Here is a 27447-nt window from a genome sequence, read left to right as displayed (position 1 = left end):
TATAGCACAATAATATTCCATCACCATCATATACTAAGATCTCTTCTAGCCCTGACATTCCATAATCTATGTCAAAAATCCTTTAGAACATAGAATGTTAGATTTACAAAAATATTTCTAGCAGCTCTCTTTGTGGTAACAAAGAATTGGAAATCAAGGGAATATGAATATGTGGGATATGAATGTAATGGAATACTATTGTGCGATAAGAAATGATGAGTAGGCAGATTTCAGAAAAAACCTGGAAAGACTTAAGTGGACTGATGCTGAGTGAAGTGAGTGGAACCAAGAGAACATTGTACACAGTAGCAGCAACATTGTGTGATGATCAACTGACAGACTTAGTTCTTCTCAACAATACAATGATCCAAGATAATTCCAAAGGACTCCTGATGGAAAATGCTCTCCACATCCAGAAAAAGAACGTAGGATCTGAATGCAGATTGAAGCATACTATTTTTATTTTTCTTTTGTTTTTTTTTCTTTCTTGAGATTTTTCCCTTTTGTTCTGATTCTTCTTTCACAACATGACTAATGCAGAAATATGTTTAATGTGATTGTACATATATAACCTATGTCAGATTGCTTGCTGTCTTGGGGAGGTAGAAGGGAAGGGAGGGAGGGAGGGAGGGAGGGAGGGAGAAAAATTTAGAACTCAAAATCTTACAAAAATGAATGTTGAGGGGGCAGCTAGGTGGCGCAGTGGATAAAGCACCAGCCCTGGATTCAGGAAGACCTGCGTTCAAATCCAACCTCTGACACTTGACACTTACTAGCTGTGTGACCCTGGGCAAGTCACTTAACCCTCATTGCCCCGCAAAAAAAAAAAAACCCAAAACAAACAAACAAAAACAATGTTGAAAACTATCTTTACATGTAATGGGGAAAAAATAAAATACTATTGGGGGAAAACAAGAACATATAATGTTAGAGCTAGAAGAAGCCTTAGAAAATAGACTGTTCTAAAGTTAGGAAATTCTATATTCTATGTTCTAAGGTCACTTCCAGCTCTGACATTCTATATTTTATGTTCTAAGGTCACTTCTAGCTCTGATATTCTAAATTCTATGTTCCAAGGTCACTTCCAGGTCTGATATTCTACATCCTATGTTCTAAGGACCTTTACCATTCTAACATTCTATATTCTATGTTCTAAGGTCACTTTCAGCTCTGACAGTCTATATTTTGTGTTCTAAGGTCACTTCTAGTTCTGATATTCTAAATTGTTCTAAGGTCACTTCCAGCTCTGACATTCTATATCCTACATTCTAAGGTATCTGTCAGTTTCTATATAGTATGTTCTAAGCATCACTGTCCCTCCCCCCACTCTCTGGGCCAAAATGACACAGCAGTGTAACATAACGATAGACCCACAGAGATTGGGTAATTTCTGTCCTTCTTTCTGTTCATTTCACTGAACTACTTGATAAAAATCCTTAAACTCCAATTTCTGCTCAGCTCTGCATCTGGCTGTTGAGTGAATGAGATTAATTAATAGGGCCCAGGGAAAAACAACAACACTCGAGCCAGTGATTGGATTTACCTTCAGCTGGCCCTGGAGCCTGGATGTTGGGCTGAGCCCTGATCTGTTCTCTTCTCTCCAGGATCCCCCTCCTTTAGGCTCTGCCTCTACCTGAAGCCAGACTTCCCCAAGCTAGCATATTGATGGGGATGCAGTGATGGGGAAGTGCCAAGGGGTTCAGGGATTCTGGAAAGTTCCCAATAGCAGTTTGGTGATGAAAGCATCTGCAAGAGGAGCTGCAGATTTGGGGGAGGAGTCTTTGGCAAAGGAGGTGTTGAGGCAAAGGGACAAGGGACTCTTGGGAGAATTGAAGGAGAAAAGTTATAAAGACTTCTCTGCGTTTGTCTCAAGTCTGCTCAAGGATTTACAGTGGTGTCTTATGTCCTAACATGTTGTCCTAGAACATAGATTATCAGAACTGCAAGGGACTTTATTGTTGTTAGTTCTTGAAGAGGACCAATGACAGCAGAAAGGGGATGTCTTGACTTACGAGTGAATTGGATTTTTAAGTGAGGCAGGGCTGCGCCAAGTCATCAGCCTCACTCTCTCTTTCTTGTCATCTGGGTTCATTGGCAAAACATAAGTCAAGATGACTGGCAATGGCCCAGTGGAAAGGACTTTAGAACACAGGATATCAGAGCTGGGAAGGCCTTTAGAACCCAGAATGTCGGAGAGGGCAGTGGATAAAGTACCGGCCCTGGATTCAGGAGGACCTGAGTCCAAATCCGGCCTCAGACATTTGACAGGTATAAGCTGTGTGACCCTGGGCAAGTCACTTAACCCTCACTGCCCTGCACAACAACAACAACAAAACAAAACAAAAAACAAACCACAGAATATCAGAGCTGGAGGAGGCCTGACAATAAAGAATGTTAAAGCTGAAAGGGACCCAAGAGCAGAGAGAGGTCTATGTTTTATGTCCTCTACTAGACAGCATTCCTCTATGATTAGAAATGGATAGACACTGCAAAGGCCACAGAGACACCTTGTTGGAGGTCCAACAGCAGCTTGGCAGCCCTGTGCCCCTCTTCCAGCCACAGTCAGAGATCACAGGGAGCAGAGGGGGCACACTGGAGGGAGCCTTTTACTCCTCCCTATCCTGGAGCAAACAAACAAAGTAGTTCAGAATCCTGAGCTACTCCTCCCTCCCTCTAGCCATCCACCAGAGCAGCGGGGGAGGGAAAAGCACTACACTTCCCAATTCTGTCTCCAACTTTGGGACTCCTTCCCTGTTTCCCCTGAGGTTCTTCATTCCCTTTCTCATCTCTTAAGGTAGGTATTTTCTAGGGGTATGCTAGTAAATGTTTAACAATCCGCTCTCTGAGGAAAAAAAAAATAACAGGTCATACTCATGACTTTCCCCAACCAGGTTTCGATATATCTCCTGTTGGCATAAGAATTAAATGGGAATTTGAGGGGGTGGGGGAGGGGTTGCAGAAGCTGTAAGACAACACACGGCCAGCAGATAGTGCGAAAAAAATTTAGAAACACAGAAATGCACAAAATATATGGCTAGTATTGTATAATATCAACCCAAATTTTACAATAAGGTACTATAAAGACTCCAGAAAAGAAAAAAATTCAGACTTCTTCTCTGGTACAAAGGGAGGATCAAAAAATTTTATGTGGATTTGCCAGACTGTGGCTCACCCCTAAGCTCTGAGATGTGCATCAACATTTTCTCTATTACGGTTTTTTTTTGGGGGGGGGGCACGGCAATGAGGGTCAAGTGACTTACCCACAGTCATACAGCTACTTAAGTTTTAAGTATCTGAGGCAGGATTTGAACTCAGGTCCTCCTGAATCCAGGGCCGGTGCTTTATCCACTGTGCCATCTAGCTGCCCCTTCTCTATCACTTTCAAGATGATAAAAGAAGAAATAAACCAAGCCCTGATCTTTAGCATTTGCTAATTTCTGAGGCTGGTGTTGAAAATGTAACAATACAAGAGGGCTCCAATATACCTCTTGTTCCCCAAAAGTATGCCTTTCTTTATCCCTCTTTTCTAATAGCTAATATTTATATAGAACTTTCAGGTTTTCAAAGGATTTTATAAATATAATCTCATTTTATCCTCACAACAACCTTAAGAGGTAGATGCTGTTATTATTCCCAATTTACAGATGAGGGAACTGGTAAACTGAGGTTAAGTAACTGGCCCAGAGTCACAGAGCTTGCTTCCCTCTCACAACTGAAACTACTCCCTGTGGGCAGATGACTCTCAAATCTCTATCTCCCTCCCCAACTTTTCTTCTGAGCTCCAGGCTGGCATCTCCAACTGCCTTCAGGTCATCACCCCCTGAATGTTCCATGGCAACTCAAACTCAACATGCCCCAAACCAGGTTCATTATCTTTCCTTAAACATCTTCTGACTCACAGAACCCCAACATAGCCCCAGAGTGGCCATTCAGCCTCTGATCAAAGACCTCTGATGAGAGGGAACCATCATTTCCAAGGCAGACCATCCCTGTCTTGGGTAGGCAGCCCATATCTATTCCCAGATAAATTGTTAGAAGATTTTTCCTATTACCAAGCCCAACTTGCCACTTTGCAGCCTCTGCCCCCCTGCCCCTTCTTTTGCCTTCTGGGACTAAATAGAAATCTACTTCTTCTTCCTTATGCCAGAGCTCCCAGCCATCATCTTGATCTGACAAATCAAACTTAATGCATTCAATGCTGAGCCTCATAAGCCCATAAGCTTTATTTCTAGATGCACTCCTTGGAATTGTTCTTCTATTTGCTTTGCAAGGAAGTCTGTTTTATTTCCATGTAAACTCATAGTGATTTATAGTGCCTCCTTTCTTCTCCAGCCCTTGGGTGCTCTGTTGCTAAATTTGTCAGTACTTCCTACTGGGAGCAGATGCTGGGGAGGGGGCACACCTTCACTCTATCCCTGCTTATCCAGCCACTGTCCTCCCTCAAGCTAGATTGGTCATCCAGGACGGCTTCTCCAGACATCCAGAGTATAGCACATCTTCTTTCACAACATGACTAATGCAGAAATAGGTTTAATGTGATGGTACATATATAACCTATATCAGATTGCTTTCCATCTTGGGGAGGGGGAAGGGAAGGGAGGGTGGGAAAAAAATCTGGAACTCAAAATCCTATGAAAACAAATGTTGAAAACTATCCTCATAGGTAACTGGAAAATAATAAAATACAGTGTGTAGCACTGTGCCTCACACAGACTAATAAACACTTAATTGAATAAATGTTCAATTGAATCAGATCTAGAAAGGGAAGGAGATGGGGATAGAGGACCAACTTGTTAAGATGTCACCTGCCTGCAGAAAAGAGGGAGACATTTGTAGTCCCTACAGAGTATAGCCTGCAGGATGTTCTAAGAATCCTTGTAATATGTTCTGTGTTCTAAGGGACTTTTGCAGCTTTGGCCTCCTATCGTCTATGTTCTAGGTGTCCTTCCAGCTTTGAACTTCTGTGTTCTATGTTTTAAGGGTCCTCCTAGTTTTGGTTTGCTGTGTTCGATGTTCTAGGGGCCATTTGCCTCCTGTGTTCGATGTTCTAGGTGTCCTTCCAGCTTTGGCCTCCTGTGTTCTATGTTCTAGGTGTTGTTCCAACTTTAAATCCCTCTTCTTCATCTGCAATGTGGAAAGTGGCAGGGATGTCACCGAGGAAGCCTCGGTGCCTTCACTGATATTTGTCCAGCCCTTAGATTTACAGTAATCATCATGTAGAGGTTTACAAAGCACTTTCCTCATAACGGTCTGTGGGGAAAGTGGTGAGGATATTATTATCATCACCTTTTGAGATGAGGAAACTGAGGCTCAGAGAAATGTCAGGATCTCATATTGAAATCCAAGTGGCCTACCCCCAAAGCGTTTGACTACACATAGCAGCAGGTAGATGGCACCACAGTGCATAGAGGCTGAGCCTGGAGTCAGGAAGACCTGGATTCCAATTCAGCCTCAGACACTTACTAGCTGTGTGACCCTGGGCAAGTCACTTAAACTCTGCCTGCCTCAGTTTCCTCAGTGGTAAAATGGGAGTAATATTAGCATGGTTGTTATGAGGATCAAATAGATAATATTTGTAAAGTGCTAAGCACAGTGACTGGCATATGGTAAGTACTTAATAAATATTTGTCCTGTGCTATTTTCTTTTTATCATATAATAATATGCTATATTATAATATATATAATGGGGCAGCTAGGTAGTGCAGTATATAGAGTGCTGGGCCTGGAGTCAGGAAGACTCATCTTCCTGAAATCAAGTCTTTAGATACTTACTAACTGTGTGACCTTGGGCATGTCATTTAACCCTGTTTGCCTCAGTTTCTTCAAATGTAAAATGAGCCGGAGAAGGAATGGCAAACTACTGTAGTATCTTTGCCAAGAAAACCCCAAATGGGATCACAAAGAGTTGGATTCAACTGAAAAATGACTGAGCAGCTCTATTATGTTATGTTATATATTGCATTGCATTATATTACATTACCATCTAGTGCAACCCCCTTATTTTATTTTTTTTATTTAATTTAATTTCTTTTTTTGCAGGGCAATGAGGGTTAAGTGACTTGCCCAGGTTCACACAGCTAGTTAAGTGTCAAGTGTCTGAGGCTGGATTTGAACTCGGGAACTCCTGAATCCAAGGCTAGTGCTTTATCCACTGCGCCACCTAGCTGCCCCACAACCCCCTTATTTTAAATAAGAAGATTGAGCTCTATAGAAGGTAAAGTGATTTCCCCAAGGTTAAATGTCTCCCCCAATAGAATGTGAGCCCCTTGAGGGCAGAGACTTTTGTTTGTTGTTGCCTTGCTCGCCTATCACCCAGACATCATTATTTTGTTGTTGTTCAGTTGTTTCTGTCCTATCCAACTCTTTGTGGCCCCTTTTGGGGTTTTCATGGCAAAGGTACTAGAGTGGTTTGTCATTTCCTTCTCTAGCTCATTTTACAGATTAGGAAACTGAGACAATCAGGGTTAAATGACTTGCCCAGGGTCACACAGCTAGTGAGTGTCTGAGGCCAAATTTGAACTTAGGAAGATGAGTCTTCCTGACTCCTGGCCTGTTGCTCTATGCATTGTGCCACCTAGCTGCCCTACTGTACCTCGTCATTTTACAGAGGAGGAAACTGAGGCCCAGAGAGAGGGATTTGTCCAAGCCTCCGTATCTAGCAAGTGGCAGAGCCAGTGCTAGGATCTTCATCCTGGTTCCCAAACCAAAGTTCTCCTAAAGCTATGCCTTCTTCCTCCTACCCAGAGGCTCCCTGAGAGCAGGGGCAGTGTCTCCCTCAGTGCCCACCAAGAGCAAGGGTGCCTGTGTCCTTCTGAACAAATAACAGATATGCATTTTCCGTCTCCTCATCCCTGGCCCTTGTGTTCAGTGCTGAGTGGCCCCCACTTTGTTCATTCAAACCACATCAGAATAAAAACAAACACACCATGCACCCTGTGTGTGTTGGATGAACTCTCTGTACCCCCAGAGCAGGTTCCCAGTCTCAGGAGTCATCAACAGAAGGCTGGAGTAATGAGAGTCCAGCACTTCTCTCCCTTGGTCAGACTCCACCAGGAGGACTGTTCAGTTCCAGGTAACACAGTCTAGGAACAATAGTGACAACCTGGGGGGGCAGCTCGCTGGTGCAGTGGATATAGCATTGGCCCTGGATTCAGGAGGACCTGAGTTCAAATTCAACCTCAGACACTTGACATTTACTAGCTGTGTGACCCTGGGCAAGTCACTTTACCCCCATTGCCCCCCCACACACACACACACAAAATAGTGACAACCTGGAACACACCCAGGGCAGGGGTGGGGAAGAGCACCAGGATGGTGAGAGGATGAAAGACCATGATATTAGTAGGAACTAGGGAGAGTTATCCTAGAGAAGAGCAAGTTTAGGGGACATGGTAGTGTGATGAAATAATGGGATTTAGCAGATACTCAAAGACCCACCTGGAGATTAATCTATACTGATTGAATCAAGTGAGAGTGATTGACTGCTGATTAAGCCTACTTCAAGTTAATTGGATTGTAATCACACCTGGCTATCCCTTAAGAAGGTATTGTTCTCAGAAGCTAGACTGTGAACTCAACTTGAGAACACCTTCAAAGCCAATGGATTTGGATGATGCCAACCAATCAGCTTGAAGCAGTGTGTAAGGACCACCTTTGTTCCAGACCTATAAAAAGTTTCCACAATCAGCTTGCTGGAGAGTTCCTGATTAAAGCAGGCTCGTGGAGGAGGACTTCAGGAAGAACCCAACCAGGCTGGAACTCTAGGCTAGGTAGGACTTCTTTTTCTTAACTTTCTGAACTCCTTGTGAATACCTCTATGCTTTAATAAATGTTTAATGCCCAAAGACTGGTGCTGAAGCTTCTAATTTAAGGCGACCACAATTTAGATTTTAAACATCACAGTAGAATCATAGGATAATAGATTTAGAGATCATAGGGACCTTGGAGGTCATTGAATTCAACCCCTTCATCTTACAGATGAGGAAGTTGAGGCACAGAGATAAATTACTTGCCCAGGATCACACAACTAGTTAAGTATTTGATGTAGGATTTAAACTCATATCTTCCTGAGACCAAGGCCAATACACTGGAACACCTAAATGACTTCTGGCAGGCCTTCTGAGAAGGAAATTTCTTTCTAAGAGGAGAGGATCTTTCTCTTACTCTCTTTGGGACCTTGGACAAGTATCTTTAAAAAAAATAACATTTTCTGATTTATTTAACATTTTATTTTTCCTCAATTCTATGTAAAAAAATTTTTAAACTTTGGGTTCCAAATTCTTTCCCCTCCTCCCTGCCCCCCTCATTGAGAAGGCAAGCAATTTGATATAGGCTATACATGAAATCTCTTCCTTTCTCTGGACCTCAATGCTCTCATTTTCTAGATGTAGGTGTTGACTAGGTGCTCTCCAAGGTCCTAGTTCTAACATTTCTCTGGTCCAGCTCCTCCATCCCATGTTCTATATATTAAAGTTCTTTCCAGCTCTGACATTCTGTGTTCTTTATTTTAAGGTCCATTCCTGCTCTGCCATTTTGTGATCTTTGTTCTAAGGTCTATTTCAACTCTGACATTCTATGCTTTTAAAGGTTCTAACATGGCTTCATGGTATTATTTTGTATAAGTAATCTGAAGCATCATAGCTGTAGAGCTAGATCTTTGAGGTGTTCTAGTCCAACCCCCTCATTCTACAGATAAGGAACCTGGGATCCAGAGAGGTTCAATGACTTGTTCAGATAGGAAGGATACATATAGGAAGTAGTATGATTTGAACACAGGTCTTGGCACTCCAAGTGCAGCCCCCTTTCCACTGTATGATGGGAACATATAAGTAAATGGGATGTGGGAAGCAAAAGCATGGGGGGTGAGGGTCAAAACAAGGCCATAGAATTCTAAATTAGGAACTTAGTCTTATTTGCCTTTGCTCCCCACCCCACCTTCCACCCCTGTTGATCAGCACATATCCCCATACAAAAGTAAATACACTGGGCAGCTAGATGGTCCAGTGAATAGAGCACCGGCCCTGGAGTCTGGAGTACCTGAGTTCAAATCTGGCCTCAGACACTTAACACTTACTGGCTGTGTGACTCTGGGCAAGTCACTTAACCCCAATTGCCTCACACACAAAAAAAGTAAATACATGTCGAACTGGTGGACACACCTTCTTGGAGTGCCTGCTTCACCTCCATCCCTTGACCAAAGAGCCTTTGTAGACTAAGAGACCTGGGCCTGGGAGGGTAGGAACATTTCCTCCAGCAAAGGGAGATAGGAGTTCAGGGGGTGCCTTTGGCCCTGGGTAGGGGGTAGGGAAGGCAGAGTTCATCTGAGTAGGCACATGGTCACTTAGACAAATAGAACTTAGAGCCTGAAGGGGCCTTAGAACAAAATACAGACTGCCAGAACTGAAGGAACCTTGGAATACAGAATTAACTGAATGGTACCTTAGGACACAGAATATCAGAGCTGGGAGAGGCCTCAGAATGGAGAGAACACTGGAGTTGGAGGGGATGGGTGGTACATGGAGTGACAAGGACCTTAGGACCCAGAATGCCAAAGATGGGCTGGGCTTTAGAACAGAGAATGTCAGAACTGGAAGCAATCTTAGTATAGAGGATGACAGAGCTCAAGGGCATTTCAAAGACTATCCAATTCCAAAGTCTTCACTTGACAGATGAAGAATAGCCCTAATTCCTTCTTTCCTTCTTTTTCTCCCTTCCTTCCTTCTCTTTTCCTTCCTTTCTTTCTTTCTTTCTTTTTTTTTTTAGTGAGACAATTGGGGCTAAGTGACTTGCCCAGGGTCACACAGCCAGTAAGTGTTAAGTGTCTGAGGCCGGATTTGAACTCAGGTACTCCTGACTCCAGGGCCTGTGCTCTATCCACTGCGCCACCTAGCTGCCCCTCTTTCTTTTTTTTTTTTTTTGTGGGGCAATGAAGGTTAAGTGACTTGCCCGGGGTTACACAGCTGGTAAGTGTCAAGTATTTGAGGCCAGATTTGAACTCAGGTCCTCCTGAATCCAGGGCCAGTGCTTTATCTACTAAGCCACCTAGCTGCCCCCCTGCTTCCTTTCTTGCTTTCTTTCTTCTTTCCTTCCTTCCACCTTCCCTTGCTTTATTCCTCCATTTCTTCCCTTCCTCTCTACCACTTTCTCTCCCTCCCTCCCTTCCCTTCTTTCCCTCCTTCCTTCCTTCCTTCCTCCCTCCATACCTGTCTTCATCAGACAGTAATTTAACACCACAGTCAGGATTCCCTGTCATCACCCCCATTACCATATCTGTGCCTGTGTTGGGGTCACTGTAGACATGGGCTGTGGTACTTAGGCTCTGCAGACTCTGGAGCTCCATTCCATCCATTCACCTTGGGTTGACCAGGCTCTGTGGGCCTGAATTTCACTGACCCAAACTCACAGGAGACTGAGCAAAAAGCCAGACACTACCTTATTAATTTAGCAGGAGAGAAATTGAGTTTCCAAGCAGACCAGATTTCTTCTGCCAGTCATTTGGGGCTGCTGTGGCATTAGGGACATTGTAGTCATTTAATGTCTGCTGGATAGAAATTAATTGAACCAAGTAGACTCTTAGAATTAATATATTGTAGACCTAGAATCTGAGAATAATCAAATTCAAGAATCATGGACTCAGAGATGCTTCGAATGATGGACTTGTAGACTCTCAGAAATAGAAGGAATTTGAGAGACTAGCTAGTCCTAGTGTCTAAGGCTGTTCCAAAGGGGAATGAGCTTCCTTATGCAATAATAATGCTAACTGACATTTATGTAGTTCTTTAAATTGTGCAAATCCCTTAACATACATTATCTGATTGGAGTCTCAAAATACTCTTTGATGTAGGTACCTGGACTGATGATTCATCAGTATTTATGTACAATTGTCTCATTTCGTGCCCACAGCAACCCTTCCAGTTAGAACTTATAGCTACCATTGTCCCATTTTACTATGAGAAAATTGTGACTGAGAGAGGTTAAGTGACTTTCCCATAGTCATACTACTAATAAGTATCAGAGATGGGATCTGGGCCCATGTCGTCTTGACTCCAAGCTCACAGGATGCCACTGAGGGACTTGAGGTAGGGATTGGATGACTACTTGTCAAGAATATTGTAGATGGGGCAGCTAGGTGGCACAGTGGATAGAGCACCGGCCCTGGATTCAGGAGGACCTGAGTTCAAATCTGACCTCAGACACTTAACACTTACTGGCTATGTGACCCTGGGCAAGTCACTTAATCCCAATTGCCTCACCAAAAAAAAAAAAAAAAAGAATATTGTAGAAGGGCAGCTAGGTGGCACAGTGGATAAAGCACTGGCCCTGGATTCAGGAAGACCTGAGTTCAAATCCAGTCTCAGACACCTGACACTTACTAGCTATGTGACCTTGGGCAAGTCACCTAACTCTCATTGCCCTCACACACACACACACACACACACACACACACACACACAGAATGTTGTAGAGAGAATTCCTGTTCATGAAGAGACTGGACTAAGTGTTTGTTAGGGGGTCTCTTCCAACTCTGAGCCTCTAGGTAGCTAGGTAGCTAAGTGGGTTGAACAATGGAATTGGAGTCAGGAAATCCCAAGTTCAAATCCTGCCTCAGAAACTTATTAGCTATGTGACCCAAGGCAAATCAGTTAGCCTCTCTGCCTCACCTGTAAAATGGGGGAAATAATAGCAGGGTTGTTGAGAGGATCAAAGGAAACCACATTGGCAAAGTACCTTGCCAATATGAATGCTTGCGATGAACAGCAACGATGATGGCGACAAGACAATGACTAAGTAACGGGAGGTATATTAGGGTAGCTAGTTGGCACAGTGGTCTTAAAGTCAAAGGGCCTGAGTTCAAATCTTGCCTCAGATACTTACTAGCTGTGTGACCCTAGGCAAGTCACTTACCCTGTTTACCTCAGTTTCCTCATCTGTAAAATGAGCTTGAGAAGGAAATAGCAAACCAGTCCAATATCTTTGCTAAAAAAAAATTCCCAAATAGGGTCATGGAGAGTCAGACACCACTCCTTAAAGCTGGAGTTCTTAACCCAAGGTCTGTGGATTTGTTTGTTTTTTAATTGATACCCATATTTCAACATAATTGGTTTCCTTTGTATTCCTCTGTATTTTATTTTATACATTTAGAAGCATTATTCTGAGAAGGAATTCTTTTTGTGTGTGTAAGGCAGTTGGGGTTAAGTGACTTGCCCTGAGTCACACAGCTAGTAAGTGTCAAGTGTCTGAGGTCCGATTTGAACTCATGTCCTCCTGAATCCCAGGCAGGTGCCTTATCCACTGCACCACCTAACTGCTCCTCTGAGAAGGAATTCTTAGACTTCTCCAGACTGCTGAAGAGGTTCATGACAAAAGAAAGATTAAGGACCACTGCCTTCTTTGTCTTTAGGTCCTATATACTCCATATATATGATAAACTATATATAGTATAAATGTATGCTCCCAATGAAGAGTAACAACAACAAAAATAATAATAGCTTCAACATCAATAGATGTTAAAGCTTGCAAAATACCTTCCCCATAAGAGCCTTTTGAGGAAGACAGGTAAGACAAGTGCCATCTTCCCCACTTTACACATGAGGAAATGAATACTGGGGTTAAGGAGAGAGACAGAGAGAGACAGAGACAGAGATAAGAGGAGAAGGGAAGGAGGGGAGAAAAAAGAGAGTCAGAGAGACAAAGAGACAGAGAGAGGGACTCTCAGCCTGCGACCCTGTATCACCGTCCCAATATGCTTTAGTTACAGAGAGTATTTTCTGATTTTTCTTCTCCAATTCAAGGCAGAGTAGCATAGAGAATAGAGCTCTGGGTTTGGAAGTTCCAAATCCCACTTTGGACACTTCTTAGCTGTATGGCATTTAACATCTCTATGCCTCAAGCAACTCTCTAGGACGTATATACTAAGTCATGGCAGTGAGCTCTCATTTGGAGACTTTCCTAAGACTGACTAAATCACAGATCCTTTACCTATTTGTGCATCCCTAACATAATGGAGGGTGGAGTAGGCTGGTCTAAGGACCCTATTTAGACCCTCCAAGCCATTCTGCATTGACTACAAGCCTCAGTTTCCTCATCTGAAAAAGTGGAGTGGACGAATGCACAACTGCCCTTGCAACATTCTACACTCCAGCCAAACTGGACAACAATGTCTTCTCTCCCCCAACCCTGCTCTTTGTCTTTGCTCACTCCATCTACCCTTTCCATGCCTGGAACATAGTCCCTCATCATCTCTGTATATTGAAACCTTCATCTCCCTTCAAAGACAAGTTCTAATGCCATCTCCTCCATGAAGCTATCCTGGCTCTCCTTCCCCTTTCCTCCCCCTCCAGGGGCTTATCCCCTGCTGAAATTACATCTCCCGCTCTAACTCCCACTGGGCACTTCTTACACTTACCAAGTCCTAACTCGTATTGTACTTATCTACTTACTGGTCTCACCATCTCCGCAAACTCCACCTGAGCCTCATCTCTCCATTGCACTCACTCCCAACTGCCCAAGGACAGGTCTGGGCCACTTTTGTTGTTAAATCACTGGTGCCACACGCCTGGCTTTGCCCGGAATTTGTTCAACTGAATTCCTAATGACCCATTCACAACTCTAATCCTCTCACGTTCGAAGATTCCGAACCAGTTTTTTCATCTCCGCTGAAACAAATATACTAATCCTTTTGCTCTCAGGCTCCCAGGTCTGTTGTGAGGAAAGCACTCAGTAAACTTTGTCATCATCACCTCCTGAGCAGCTGCTCTGCTTTTGGACAGCTCCGGTTTCAGGAAGTTCATTCCTTATACGGATGAAGTTGAAATCTGCCTTTGGCATCTTCGGGCCAGCAGCCCTCTCCCTCTCTCATCTCACTACGGTAGGATTCTCAGCACCACCTGGTGGTCCAGCACAAAAGGACACTCCCAGGCTTGTTGGCAGAAGTCTTTGAACCTAGATTGTCCTAATCATTCTCTTCCCGCAACTCAAACCCATATCTGTCTATTGTGAGTGGTAGAGTTAAAATAGAAATAGAAACTATGATGCTAATAATTTCACCTTGTCCCTCCCTTTCTACTTCTCTAGATAATAATATCTATCTTCAATAACTATTTTTAAAAACCATCTCCAAAAAAAAAAACCACCACACAAAATCATTTCACATCCAACTAAGTGGCACAGTAGATAAAGTGTGAGACTTGGAAAAGCAAGATCTGTCTTCAAATCCTGCCTCAAACATTTCCCAGCTTTGAAAGCCTAAGCAAGTCATCCTAAGCAAGTCATTTGGCATCTCTCTGACTTGATCTGAGGGGTATCAGAAAGGACCCTTTATGTAGAATTACCTCCTGTACCATCTAGTACAGTGCCTGAGATCACCATTAAAGCTTATTTCTTTCAGGCTAAGAACTTGTCCCTTACTGAAATACAAACTCAGGAAAGGAACCCAAAACCCTAGAGCCCAGAGCTGATCTCTTTTCCTATTTTCTGCACAATAGCTAGATAGCAGAATTGAACTATGGGTCAGTACCTTCCCATTTCTGGGCCTCAGTTTCCCCCATCTACTAAATATCACTGGATGATCTCTAAAATCTCTCCCAGTGGTGATGTTCTATTTGTTTGGTTTGTTATTCTGTTTGAAGGCCTTTCCCAGTTCTGACACTTCATGCCCTGTGGTTTAAGGCTCCTCCCAGCTTTGACATTCTGTATTCTACATTTTAAGGTTCCTTCCAGATCCACTATTGTATGACCTGCCCAAGATCACCCAATGAATCAGTGATAGGCTAGAACCCAGATCACTTGCCTCCCAGCCCAGAGCTCTTTCCACTAGACTGGACCTGCATGCTCTGAGAGGGTAGTGGGAGAGTCTCCTCATTCTCCCAGAAAGTGGTCTCCATCCATGTGTTGGACTCTGATTCCTGAGATCAGGGTATCCCTGACTCTACCTGTTCTACATTTCCTTGGTTTTCCCTTGAAGGACAAGGGAAGGATATTAGCGAGAGCATCATGAGCAATCATGTCAACCAGGAGCCCTTATGAGTATTTGAGAGTGAGCTGGAAAAGGGGAAGATAGAGTAATGAGCCTGTTGCAGAGAGACCAGGTAGGAAAATCCTCAAAGGTGAGTAGGATTCATGTGCTGACATGGGATGGGCTTCCAGTAAGATGAAGAGAGAGAGCCTGGGAACAATCCACAGCATGATCATAGGGTTAGAGGTGGGAGACAGCTTGGAAATTCTCAATCCAAACACTCATTCAATAAAGAAAACAGCCCAGAGAGAAAGGGGAAGGGACTTCCAGGCTGTGTTGCCCAGGCTGGAAGTTCGGCAGCCACTCATAGCCTTGGGCCCATTACTGATTGTCATGGGAGCTTTGATCTTCTCAGGTTTCTGACCCTCCTTGGGCAGTCCTGTGACACAGCCCCCAATGGGGAGAGGGGGCTTTCCATTTTCTTGCTTTAGCCCTACTGTGGCTCAGAATTCTCAAGTTCAAACTACCCACCAGGCTCATCCTCCCAACACAGCAGAAATTACAGGTATTTGCCATGATGCTCAGTGAGGTGACTTTTTAGTTCCTGATACACACAGATAGAGGGGTAGCTGGGGTGGCTCAGTGGTTAGAGCACCAGGCCTGAAGTCAGGAACACTTATCTTCCTGAATTAAAATCTGACCTCAGACATTGAATTAGCTGTGTTTGCCTTAGTTTCCTTACCTGTAAAATGAGCTGGAGAGGGGCAGCTAGGTGGCCCAGTGGATAAAGCACCGGCCCTGGATTCAGGAGTACCTGAGTTCAAATCTGGCCTCAGACACTTGACACATACTAGCTGTGTGACCCTGGGCAAGTCACTTAACCCCCATTGCCCAGCAAAAAACAAAAAACAAAAAACAAAAAAAAATTAGCTGAAGAAGGAAATAGCAAGCCCCTCCAGTATCCATTCAAAAAAAAACCCCAAAATAGGCTCACAAAGAGGCAGACATAACTGAAAAATGACTGAACAATAATGCATAGGTAGAAGATGGAAGTTAGAGCAGGTTCTGGAGGAGAAGATACAACAGTACTAAAATTCTGTGGGTTTCGTTAGAGTCAGCTGGGTGGTGCAGTGGGTCAGGAAGACTTGAATTCCAATCCTGCTCCAGATACTTCCTTAGCTGTGTGAGCATGGGCAAGTGTCTTAACCTCTCTGAACTACACTTTCTTCATCTGTAAAATGGGGATAAGCGCTTACCTCATACGATTGTTGTGAGAATCAAAAGTGATAACATATGTAAACTGCCAGCCTTAAAGTGTTGCATAAATGCTCCCTAGCATCTCTATGTTGCTGCATTCCAAATCTAGCTATCCAGTTCTCATCTCTCTTTAACTCTAGCTCTAGTTGCCTGTGAGAATAACCTCCGCTTGGATGTCCTATAGGCATCTCACAAATTCAACATGTCCAAAACAGAATTCACTATTTTTCTCTCTAAATGTGCCCCACAATCCTCCTGGTCACCCAGGTTCAAAACCTAGGAGTCATTCTCCTTTCTTCCCTCATCCCCATATCCAATCGGTGGCCATGTCTTGTCTCAACTCCTACAACACCTCTCACATTCATTCCCTTTCCTCTACAAATATGGTCATTGCCCCAGTTCAGACCCTCATCCTTTCTTGCCCAAACTAGTCCAAAAACCTCCTGATTTGTCTCACCACTTCTGGTTTCTCTCCCCTCTCCAATCTAACCTCCACAAACCACCAAAATAACTTTCCTAAAAGCACAGGTCTAATCATTTCTCTACTTGCCATAAAACAGCTCCCTATTGCCTCCAGGATATCCTTCTTCAATCCACATTTAAAGCTTGGGACAGTCTGGCCTCAGCCTGTCTTTCCAGTCTTACATCCCCTCACTCCCCTTTACAAACTCTACCCTCTGGCCAAATTGAACTTCTAGCTGTTCCCTGAACTTGGCATTCCACTTCCTGCCTTAGTGGCTTTGCCTAGACTCTCCCGAATGCTTGAAATGCTCTTCATCCTCACCGCTAACAATTTCTTTCAAGGCATCCGCATGTTTGGGGAAGCTTTTCTGGAGAACTACCTCGAGTGCCCCCCTCCTCATGGGAAAGCTTCTCGGATTTTTCCATTTGTCAATATTTTCCCTGCTCCTTGACTTCTCTCCTATTTCCTTTTCTGTCTAGATATTGTATTCTGCAGGAGAAATCCAACTCCTTAAGAGAGTCTGCAGTGGCTGAACTGAATAAGCTGAGGCTGGTGATGAAAGCTAAGAGAAACAGAAATGGCTTTCTTTTCTTTCTTTCTTTTATTGGCTATGCTGGAAGCAAGAGGAATAGAGGGGACGGGACTGCTGCTTGGCACGGACAGCTGGCAGGAAGAAGGCAGACCTCCTTATCTCTGTTGTTGCTCCAGTTTTGTCTATTAAAGAGACAGCCTGGGAAAAATAGAACAAGAATACTATTAGGGAGTTGAAATCCTATGAAGACAGCAATGAATAAGCATTCACTAAGCACCTAGTGCATGCAAAGTATTGTGCTAAGCCCTGGAGATACAATGACAAAAATGAAATAGTCCCTGCCCTCAAGGGGCTTATATTCTTTCAGGGAGACAATGTGTACTCATATGGGTGTATATGAAATATATTCAAAATAAATACAAGCCAAGTGCTTTACAAAGATTCTTTCATTTCATCTTCACTATAACCCTAGGAGAAAGGTGCTACTATTATTCATATTTTACAGTTGAGGAAACTGAGGCAATCAGAGGCTAAGTGACTTGCCTATGGTCATACAATTAATGTATGAGGTTGGATCTGAACTCAGATCTCCATGACTTTAGGCCTATCTCTCTATCCATTGTGCCACCCAACTGCCTTGTTATTGCTGCTGCTGCTTTTAGAAAATTAGGAATGCCAACTTTCTGTTCTCTGTACCCTAGAAGGTCAGGAAGTCCACAGACTTCTTGGTGTGGGGTACATCTGGAACTTAGATGTGCAATGTCACCGTACCCAGATGAAAGCCTGATACTGAAGAAAGCCATTGGCAGCTCCACGGTGAAAGAGATAGAATTTATTTAAAGGAGACTTACTTATGGGGGTCAATGTGTCCGTGGCATTGGGAGGACGTTGTGAATTTCTTTGAATTCTCAAAAATTGCCTCCTGTTCCTCTCTGATATTTATATATGTAGGTTACATAGGGCAAGGAGCCTTTTTTATTCTAACTAGCGCCATTCATTGGTTGCAGTACTTGTGAAGAAAATTCTGATTGGTTTAAATGGTGACTATATACTTTAAGTGTAGCACATATAGCTCTTCCTTACATGGCTATCCAAACTGCATCTCTTGAAATTCACATTCCATCCCTTTTATGGATATTCCATTCTTTATGTCTTGGATCCTACACTTTGGCTCAGGACCAAGTGCAAAAACCATCTCTATCAGCTTAAAAGGAGAAGGTGGAGCACAGGGAAGCTAATGTGGAGCAGTTAGGATTGAGGTCCAGACCTGGGGATCATGCACACTGCCAGAGACTTAGGCGCCCTTTGTGTGACTGTGGTTTAAAAAAAAAAAAAGAGGGAGGCCCTGTGTTTCAATCCTGGCTCTCACCATTTGCTATGTTACTTTGGGCAAGTTACTCCTTCTCTGGGGTTCCACTTCTTTATCTGTAAAATGGTTAGACTAAATGATATCTAAGGTAATTTTCAGCTATAAGATGCTTGAGGTCACCTGTCCCTACCTGAGGGAAGCTCACAAAATGTCCCAGGAAAGTCAAGATCAGCCATTAGGAAGAAATAAATACTTATGTCTAAGGATTGGATTATCTGAAAGGTTTCTTTCAGCTATAATTTGGAAAGATTTTGGTGTCTGCGGCAAGCACTCTCCTTGTCAGGGGAAGGCAAATCAGTGTGGACTGATAGATCAACAAAGACATTGGGGTCTAGGGGGAAAGCTCTGGAAGGAGAGTCAAGAGACCTGAGCTCGTCCTAGCTTTGACACTTACCAGTGTTGATGCTCCCTCTAGACCAAAGCTTCTTAAACTATGGGTAACTGAATGTGGGGGGCTCGCAAAAAAATTGACAACAGTAAAAGGTTAAGAAACTTTGTTATATACCTGGGGTTGCACAAAAATTTCTTGGCAAAAGCAGTAACAAGTGGATAAAATTTAAGAAACCCTGCTGTAGACCGCCTTCCTCCCAACTCAAACTCAGAATTATGTGTGGGATTGGGGGGAGAGGAGACTGCCTCATCTTAAAGGCACTCTGCAGATTCATACTTGAAAAACTAGCTCAGGAGCTTCTATCATTGTACTTAACTTTAAGAGTCAGACAGTAGGGGCAGCTAGATGGCGCAGTGGATAGAGCACCGGCCCTGGATTCAAGAGTACCTGAGTTCAAATCTGGCCTCAGACACTTAACACTTACTAGCTGTGTGACCCTGGGCAAGTCACTTAACCCCAATTGCCTCACTAAAAAAAAAAAAAAAAAAAGTCAGACAGTAGAAACAATTAGCTCAAAGCAAAGGTAAATTTGCTAAGGTAGCATTGTAGTGATAACAGAAACAGAACATTACCCTTCTAAATTTGGGGTACATTTTCCCATGATGACCCCCAGTATCAATGGGTGTGTGTATATACATATATGTGTATTCATATATCATTGAGTGTACTTGTGTGTGCATATGTTTGTATGTGTGTATATGTATGTATTGAAAAATACAATAAAGCACCAGCCCTAGATTCAGGAGGACCTGAGTTCAAATCCAACCTCAGACACTTGACACCTACTAGCTGTGTGACCCTAGGCAAGTCACTTAACCCTCATTGCCCCCCACACACACAAAAAACAGAAAAAACAGAAGAGAAAAAGTACATATATGTGTATGTATGTATATATGTATGTGTGTAGTTGAAAAGCTATTGAAGCATGGCCAATCATTTGTCAGTCAATGGCAAGCTTTCCTCTAATTATATGAGATTTGGGGAAACTGGGGAAGGTCTCACAGAGATAACAAGGTGGGCAAACATTTCTTTACACTTCATTTAAAGTCTTAATTCCAGTTGTCTCTGTTGCCTGCCCCTACTTTTTTGATAATATCAACTGGTCTGGGGAAGGGAGAATCCATTGATCAGCAGAGTCTCGATCAATTTCCCCTACTACAATTCTACTGTGTGACCTGGGACACGTCTCTTTTCCTCCCTGAGCATCAATGCGCTTCCCAGCAAAATGAATAGGTTGGACATAGATTTATTCAGGGCCCACAGTACCAACAATTCCAAGATTCTAAAATGCTGTGATTTTGTGATTGTACCATTCTATGACTAACATTCTAAGAATCTATGGTTCCAAGATTCAGCAAGGAGTGAGAAAGAGAGGGAGGAAGTATATATAATATGTGAGTTCATAATGCCATTATGGAGGGTAGCCTTGTCACGGAGACACAGGGGTGGCTGAATCTCTACCTTTCCCTGAGATGGGGAATCAATCAATCAATAAGCATTTATTGAGTTCCTACTGTATGCCAGGTACAGTGCTAAGCACTGAGATGGGGATATTAAGGGTACCTCTTGCTCACAAACAAACCTATTTGACCGGATCCCCCTCTCCCTCAGTGAATGAGGTGGTACATAATCCTTCTTCCCCTCTTCTTTATCTGTGTGGTAAGTGAAAGATGTTCCACCTGATGGAAAGAAGTTTCCATTCTCCACCTACTGGACCTTGGAAATATCTAAAATGCTGGGCCACCAGGTGGAGCTCAAAAACCTAGAAAAAGATTCAACAGGCAGAGGCTAGAGGCACAAAGGGGCAGAGAGGACAATTTCATTGAGACATAGGGGGAAAACTGCCTACAAGCTGTCCCAAAATGAGATCGCCTGCCTTTTCACTGGCCTCCCCCCATGCCTGAAGTGTGCTCCCTTCTTAGCTCAGTCTCAGACTCCCCTTCTATTCCTCTAAGATACTGCTCAGACACCATCTGCTACATGAAGCATTTCCAGATTCCCCCAACTGCTGTACCCTCCCTCCCAAACGACCTTGTATTTCACTACTGTGTAGACATATTTTGTATGTGTGTGTGTGTGTATTGCATACACATATACATATTTATATGTTATATATGTCTATAACATATATTTATATATGTGTGAATATACATAAGTATATAAAATATGCTCACTTTATATTTGTGCTATATATACTTTTTGTCTCTGTGAGAATAAGCTCTGGACTCCTCTCAGAAAGGAAAAGGACTTGTAAAGCAAGAGGTTTAAGTTTCGAGACTCAAGTTTAAGTAAGGTGTAATTTCCTGGAAATAATGTCAGGACATGGGTGTGACATGAGGCAATCTGAGTAGAAGAGGACTTAGATGGGAGGAGGATATGCAAAACCAACGGATTGAGAAATACTCAAATTGAGAAACTGATTGGATGTTAAGGAGTTGAATGATTATATAAATAGGTTTTCTAAATGCACCCTTTGATTGTAACTCTCTAGTAACCAACCAGTCAATGGCAAACAAGAAAGGGACTTAACATGCACTGGGGAATAGGAGAAAAGGAGCTTGCATACCCCTATTCTTTGCACTCTCTTGCTGCAACACTGAATCACTGCTCGAGGTGCCCTTTCTTGAGAGAAAGAATAAAAGAGCTTTTGACACTGATGCTGAGTTTGGAAAAAATATTAAGTGGGGTTGTTTTCCTCTCAGTCTCCCCCAATAGAATGCAAACACATTGAAAGTAGGATATTAATTAGAAATTGAGGCAGGGGGGCAGCTAGGTGGCAGAGTGGATAGAGCACCAGACCTGGATTCAGAAGGACCTAAGTTCAAATCTGGCCTTAGACACTTAACACTTACTAACTGTGTGACACTGGACAAGTCACTTAACCCCAATTGTCTCACCCCCTCAAAAAAAAGAAAAGAAAAGAAAGTGAGGGGATGCCCATCAATTGGGAATGACCAAACAAGTTGTGGTACACTGGTTGTAATGGAATATTATTGTGCTGTAAGAAATGATGAGCAGAATGCTTTCAGAAAAATCTGGAAAGACTTGCATGAACTGATACAAAGTGAAGTGAGCAGAACCAGGAGAACACTGTACACAGTAACAGCAATATTGTAACAATGATCAACTGTGAAAGACTTAGCTATTCTGATCAATATAATGATTCAAGACAATTCTGAAGGACCCATGATGAAAAATGCTATCCACCTTCAGAGAGAGAACTGATGAAGGCTGAGGGCAGATTGCAGCATACTTTTTTCACTTCCTTTATGTTTCTGGCTTTTTCTTTCTTTCTTTCTTTCTTTCTTTCTTTCTTTCTTTCTTTCTTTCTTTCTTCCTTTCTTCCTTTCTTCCTTCCTTCCTTCCTTCCTTCCTTCCTTCCTTCCTTCCTTCCTTCCTTCCTTCCTTCCTTCCTTCCTTTCTTCTTCTTCTTCTTCTTCTTCTTCTTCTTCTTCTTCTTCTTCTTCTTCTTCTTCTTCTTCTTCCTCCTCCTCCTCCTCCTCCTCCTCCTCCTTCTTTTTTGCAACATGGCTAATCTTGAAATGGTTTGCATGATTTCACATGTATAATGGATATATCACATTGCTTGCCTTCTCAATGGGCAGGGAAGGGGGTAGAATGGGAAAGAATTTGGAACTCAATTTTTTTTTTTTATTAATGGAAGGAGTGAGCAGGAATAGTTTCATTCTTTGTATTTGTAACCTCAGTGCCTAGCACATAGCAGATGCTTGATAAAGACTCCTGAGGGTTAGCTGGGTGGTATAGTGGATAAAGCACTGGTCCTGGATTCAGGAGGACCTGAGTTCAAATCCGACCTCAGACACTTGACACTTACTAGTTCTGTGACCCTGGGCAAGTCACTTAACCCTCATTGCCTTACCAAAAAAAAATTTTTTTTAACATATGTATAACATACATCCATATATACATACACATATATCCCAAAAGACAGGAAGGTAAAATAAACAATTTTGTAAAAAAAAAATATAGACAATTCTCTTATTAATGGTACAAAAGCCATCTTGCTCTCATTAAAATATTTAGTGAGAACAGTGTAATTACATATGCTTTATTATTTAAGAAACTGTGAATGTCCTGGCAGATAGGGCAGACATATAACTATTTTAGTAATTAATTATTCAGTTAATTTGATTTAGGTAGCTAATCAAGCGTGGGAATTTTTAAGCTACTTTATTGAACTATGCACATGATTATAATCAATAATAAATAACTGATCGTTTTTATATTACTCATAGTAATCACTTTTAAGATAGGGACTGAACCTCTGGGTTTGTTGATACAGGGAGTTCCAAGGTGAGGAGATTCTACTAACACATAGGCCAGCATTTACCTGGAACACTGAGTACTTTTGTCTTGTCGGGTCATAGAGCCTATATGTGTCTAAGGAAGGGCCTGAGCCCAGGTCTCTCTAGCTCCAAGACCAGCTCTCTATTCAATAAGCCACGCTGCTTGTCACAATTTTTACTGCTTCTTTATGGTTTCTTGGGTGGAGTTATTTCATTCCATACTTTATTTGAAATTGTGTATTACTACAGTTATCCCATCCACATAGAGAGGTTAGAGGCACCTCCTCTACCCGCACACGATCTGGAAAATCCACATAAAATTCTTTACCCTTGCCTTCCTTGTAAAATTCAAGCTAAGTATTTGGTCACAGGCTATCTGAAGGTCAATGTTAAGTAAAAGTACTAGTGTCATCTCCTGGCTTTCCAGTTCTTTTCACACATTTTAACTTTTTACTTATTTTAATTTTAAAAAAGAAATTATATATGTTTATGATACTAAAAGATAAAATATGTTGATATTATACAATACTATACATATATTTTATGTATATCTGAGTTTCTAAATGCTTTCTGTGTCATCAGTTGACCTTTGCAAGTTGGCAAAACTCCCCGCAAAATTCCCATTTAATTTCTTACCCCAACCTGCAATATATCAAAACTGCAATGGGGAAAATCGAGATGTAGAAGGGATCACTGTATTGCATTTTGTTTATATAACCACTTTTATGCAATTACATTCTACCCAAACAGGACTAGTCTCTAATATCTGCTATCTCCTGCCTCCGTGTATTTGCATGGTCTGTTTACCAAGCCTGGAATGCACTCATTCATTCTTCATTTCAAGCCTACCCAAAGCCATTCTTTCCTTTAGGATTCAGCTTAGGATCAGTCCCCTGAGCCTCCTAGCTTTGGGTCCTCTCCCACCTACATTTTTCTTGAGTTCTTTGTATATCCCCTTCATACCCACCATATCCTACTCTGAATCATAGTTATTTATGTACAAGTCCTAACTTCTAAGCCACATGAGGGACAAGAACTGTATCCTTATCTTAAGAGTGTCAGTGCCTAGTCAATAAGCATGCATTAAGAGTCTGCTATGGGGGCAGCTAGGTGGCGCAGTGGATAGAGCACCAGCCCTGGATTCAGGAGGACCTGAGTTCAAATCCGACCTCAGACACTTGACACTCACTAGCTGTGTGACCCTGGGCAAGTCACTTAACCCCCATTGCCCAGCAAAAAAAAAAAAGAGAGTCTGCTATGTCTCAGATGCCAGGTTAGGGCCTAGAGATCCTAATATAAAACTGAGACAGGTCCTGTCCTCAAAGAGCTTACATTTTACTAAGGGAATGGATGGTAACATGCTCACAGATGAAGTGTTTTATTGTTCAGTCATTTTTTTTTTCAGTTATGACCAACTCTTCAGGATCCCTTTTAGGTTTTTTTGGCAGATATACTGGGGTAATTTGCCATTTCCTTCTTTGCTCATTTGACAGATGAGGAAACTGGGGCAAACAGAGTGAAGTGACTTGGCCAAGGTCACACAACTAGTGAGTATTTGAGGTCAGATTTGAAGCTGAGGTCTTCCTAACTCTGGACCCAGAATGCTTTCTGCTGTGCCACCTAGCTGTCCTTCACAGACAAGTAGATATAGGTTATATACACATTAAATACAATGTAATAAACAACCTCTTGTATGAGAGGCTCTTTGAACTGAGGCTCCTAAGAGGTGGGGATAAAGGCAAGAATTACAGGCACAGGGGACAGAGCTTGGGCAAAGACACAGAAAGGAGCTTGAATGTCATGTATGGAGAGCAGCAAATGTGATCGAAGGCATTTAGTAGAAGAGGAAAAAATAATTAGTAATCAAGCTAGAAAGGTAGGCTGGAACCGGATTGTTCAAGGCTTTAAATGCCAAACATGGGATTCTCTATTTGGTCCTAAAGGCAGGAGAGAGCCACCAAAGCTTCTTGAGGAAAGGAAAGACAAGAGCTAGGCTTGCACTTTAGGGATATGTTTAGCAGCTATACACATTCAGAGAGACCAAATGCAACAGGAAAAAAAATACTTGCCTGCATCCAAACACCCTGGGCTTCCCCCTCCCTTGTGACCCTGGCCCAAAAGGTTAAAAAAACACACAGCATAGTTTTTGAACTTCAGTTTCCCCTTCTGCAAAGTGAGGATGTTGGGTGGGGTGGTTTCTATGGGACCTTCCTATTTTGACCCTGTAGGTTCTAAGTTGCTTTTAGCTCTGCCATTGTGTTTGAAGATCCCTCCAGCTCTCACAATCTGTCCTCTTTGTTCTCAAGTCTCTCTTCAAGCTCTGTCTGACATTTTATATTCCAACTTCTTTCCAACTGGAACATTCTGTGAGTCTATGACTAGGAGAGGACCTCCACCCTCCCTCCCCACCATCTTCCCTGTTCCACTAGTAAACACACGTGCCCTTTCGCTGAGGCCCTCGCTTTTGTGGACTACCCCTGGGGAGTGATTTTTGGGCACCTGGGCCAAGGCTGGCCTTAAGGGGCCATTTATTCTGGGGACAGGTGGGGTCTTCCCTCCTGGCACACCCCAACAATGGGCCAAAGATAGCCATTGTTTCCAGCTAGAGTGGAAAGTCTATTAGTGCCTAGAAATAGAGCAGGGTTTGGGAATGAGGAATAACTCCTCAGGTCCAAAGGGATTGGGGGGCTGGGGAAGGAGATCCCAAAGAAGCAGCCACCTGGCCAGGGGCTGTGGTGTTTTCTGGCCTGCGCCGTGGAAAGGCCCAGGTTTCCTGTCCAAGCAGGAGGCACAGAGCTTGAGAGGGAGCTAAAAATATCTGTCCCCAGGCAGCCTTTCCCAAGGAGCAAGGACCTGGTGTTTGGACTGACCCACACACAAAACTCCTTTGAGGGGGAGGGGGTACTGTCCTCCTGCTGGTCATTTGAGAAGCTGAAGTTGGAAGAACCAAGAATGTCAAAAGTTGGAACCTGAGAACATGGAATGTTAGGTCTGAAAGGCCTTAGAACATGGATTGTCAGGGTTGGAAGGGGCCTCAGAAGATAGAATATCAGAGATAGAGACCTTAGAACATAGAATGACAGTGATGGAAATGACTTTAGAGTATAGAATATCATAGCTGGAAGAGACCTTAGAACACAGAACATCAGAGCTAGAAAGGAACTTAGAACATGGAATGACAGTGTTAGAAAATACCTTAGAACAAGTATATCAGAGAAAGAAATCTTAGAAGACTACCATAAGAAGAAGGAACTTTAGGACACATAATGTCAGAGTTAGAAGGGGCCTTAGAACATAGAATATTGTTGATAGAGACCTTAGAACATAGCATGTCCAATTTGAAAGTGACTTTAGAAGACAGAATGTCAGAGCTGGGAAGGCCCTTAGAACAGAGAGTATCAGAGTATGGAAGGATCTTAGAACACAGAATGTAAGAGCAGGAAGTGACCTTAGAGCTGATTATGAGGGAAAGACCTTAATACACAGACTCTCAGAGATAGGGGAGGCTTTAGAACACAGGATGAGCTAGAAGGGACCTTAGGACAGAAAAGATGAAATGTCAGAATCACGGAATAAGGTCACTTAGCTCTACCAATGGCAAGGGACAAGTCTCAGATCTCATCTGTGGGAAGAGGATAGATGATATGCAGGGCCTGAAATCTACCAGGCCTGGGGAAAAACCTAGGCCACCAGGTAGAGCTCAGAATCCTGAAATGGATCCTACAGGTAGGTCTAGATTCAGCTAGACATAGAGAAAAACCTCCTAGGAACTGTCTGAAAGTGGAATGGGCTGCCTTCCACAATAATAGTCTTGTTTGCAAAGTGTTTTCCTCAAAATAGACTTAGGGAGTGTTGAGTGCAAATATTTCCATTTTGCAGATGAGAAAACTGAGGCTTCTAGAGGTCAAATGACTTGTCCACTGTCACCAGGAGAGTAAGTAGTGGGTCTGGGATTCCAGCCCAGTGCCTTGGCTTCTCAAACCCATTACCATTTCAACAACTGGAACCTCTTCGCAAGAAAGCTACGGGGTTCACATTGTCTTCATGCTTCCTCCCTGCCATGAATATTTTTTCCATTCAGGGCCTGGTGCTAAGTAGCCCAAAATCTGTAGCCCGTGGTCCCAAAGGACTTTGTTGGGATGAATCTGTGTCAGGAGGTCAGGGCAGGCTGAATT

The sequence above is a fragment of the Dromiciops gliroides genome, chromosome 3 (genome assembly GCF_019393635.1).
Source record: "Dromiciops gliroides isolate mDroGli1 chromosome 3, mDroGli1.pri, whole genome shotgun sequence".
Lineage (NCBI taxonomy): Eukaryota > Metazoa > Chordata > Mammalia > Microbiotheria > Microbiotheriidae > Dromiciops > Dromiciops gliroides.
The sequence above is the reverse complement of the archived record's forward strand: the minus strand, read 5'-3'. Positions refer to the sequence as shown.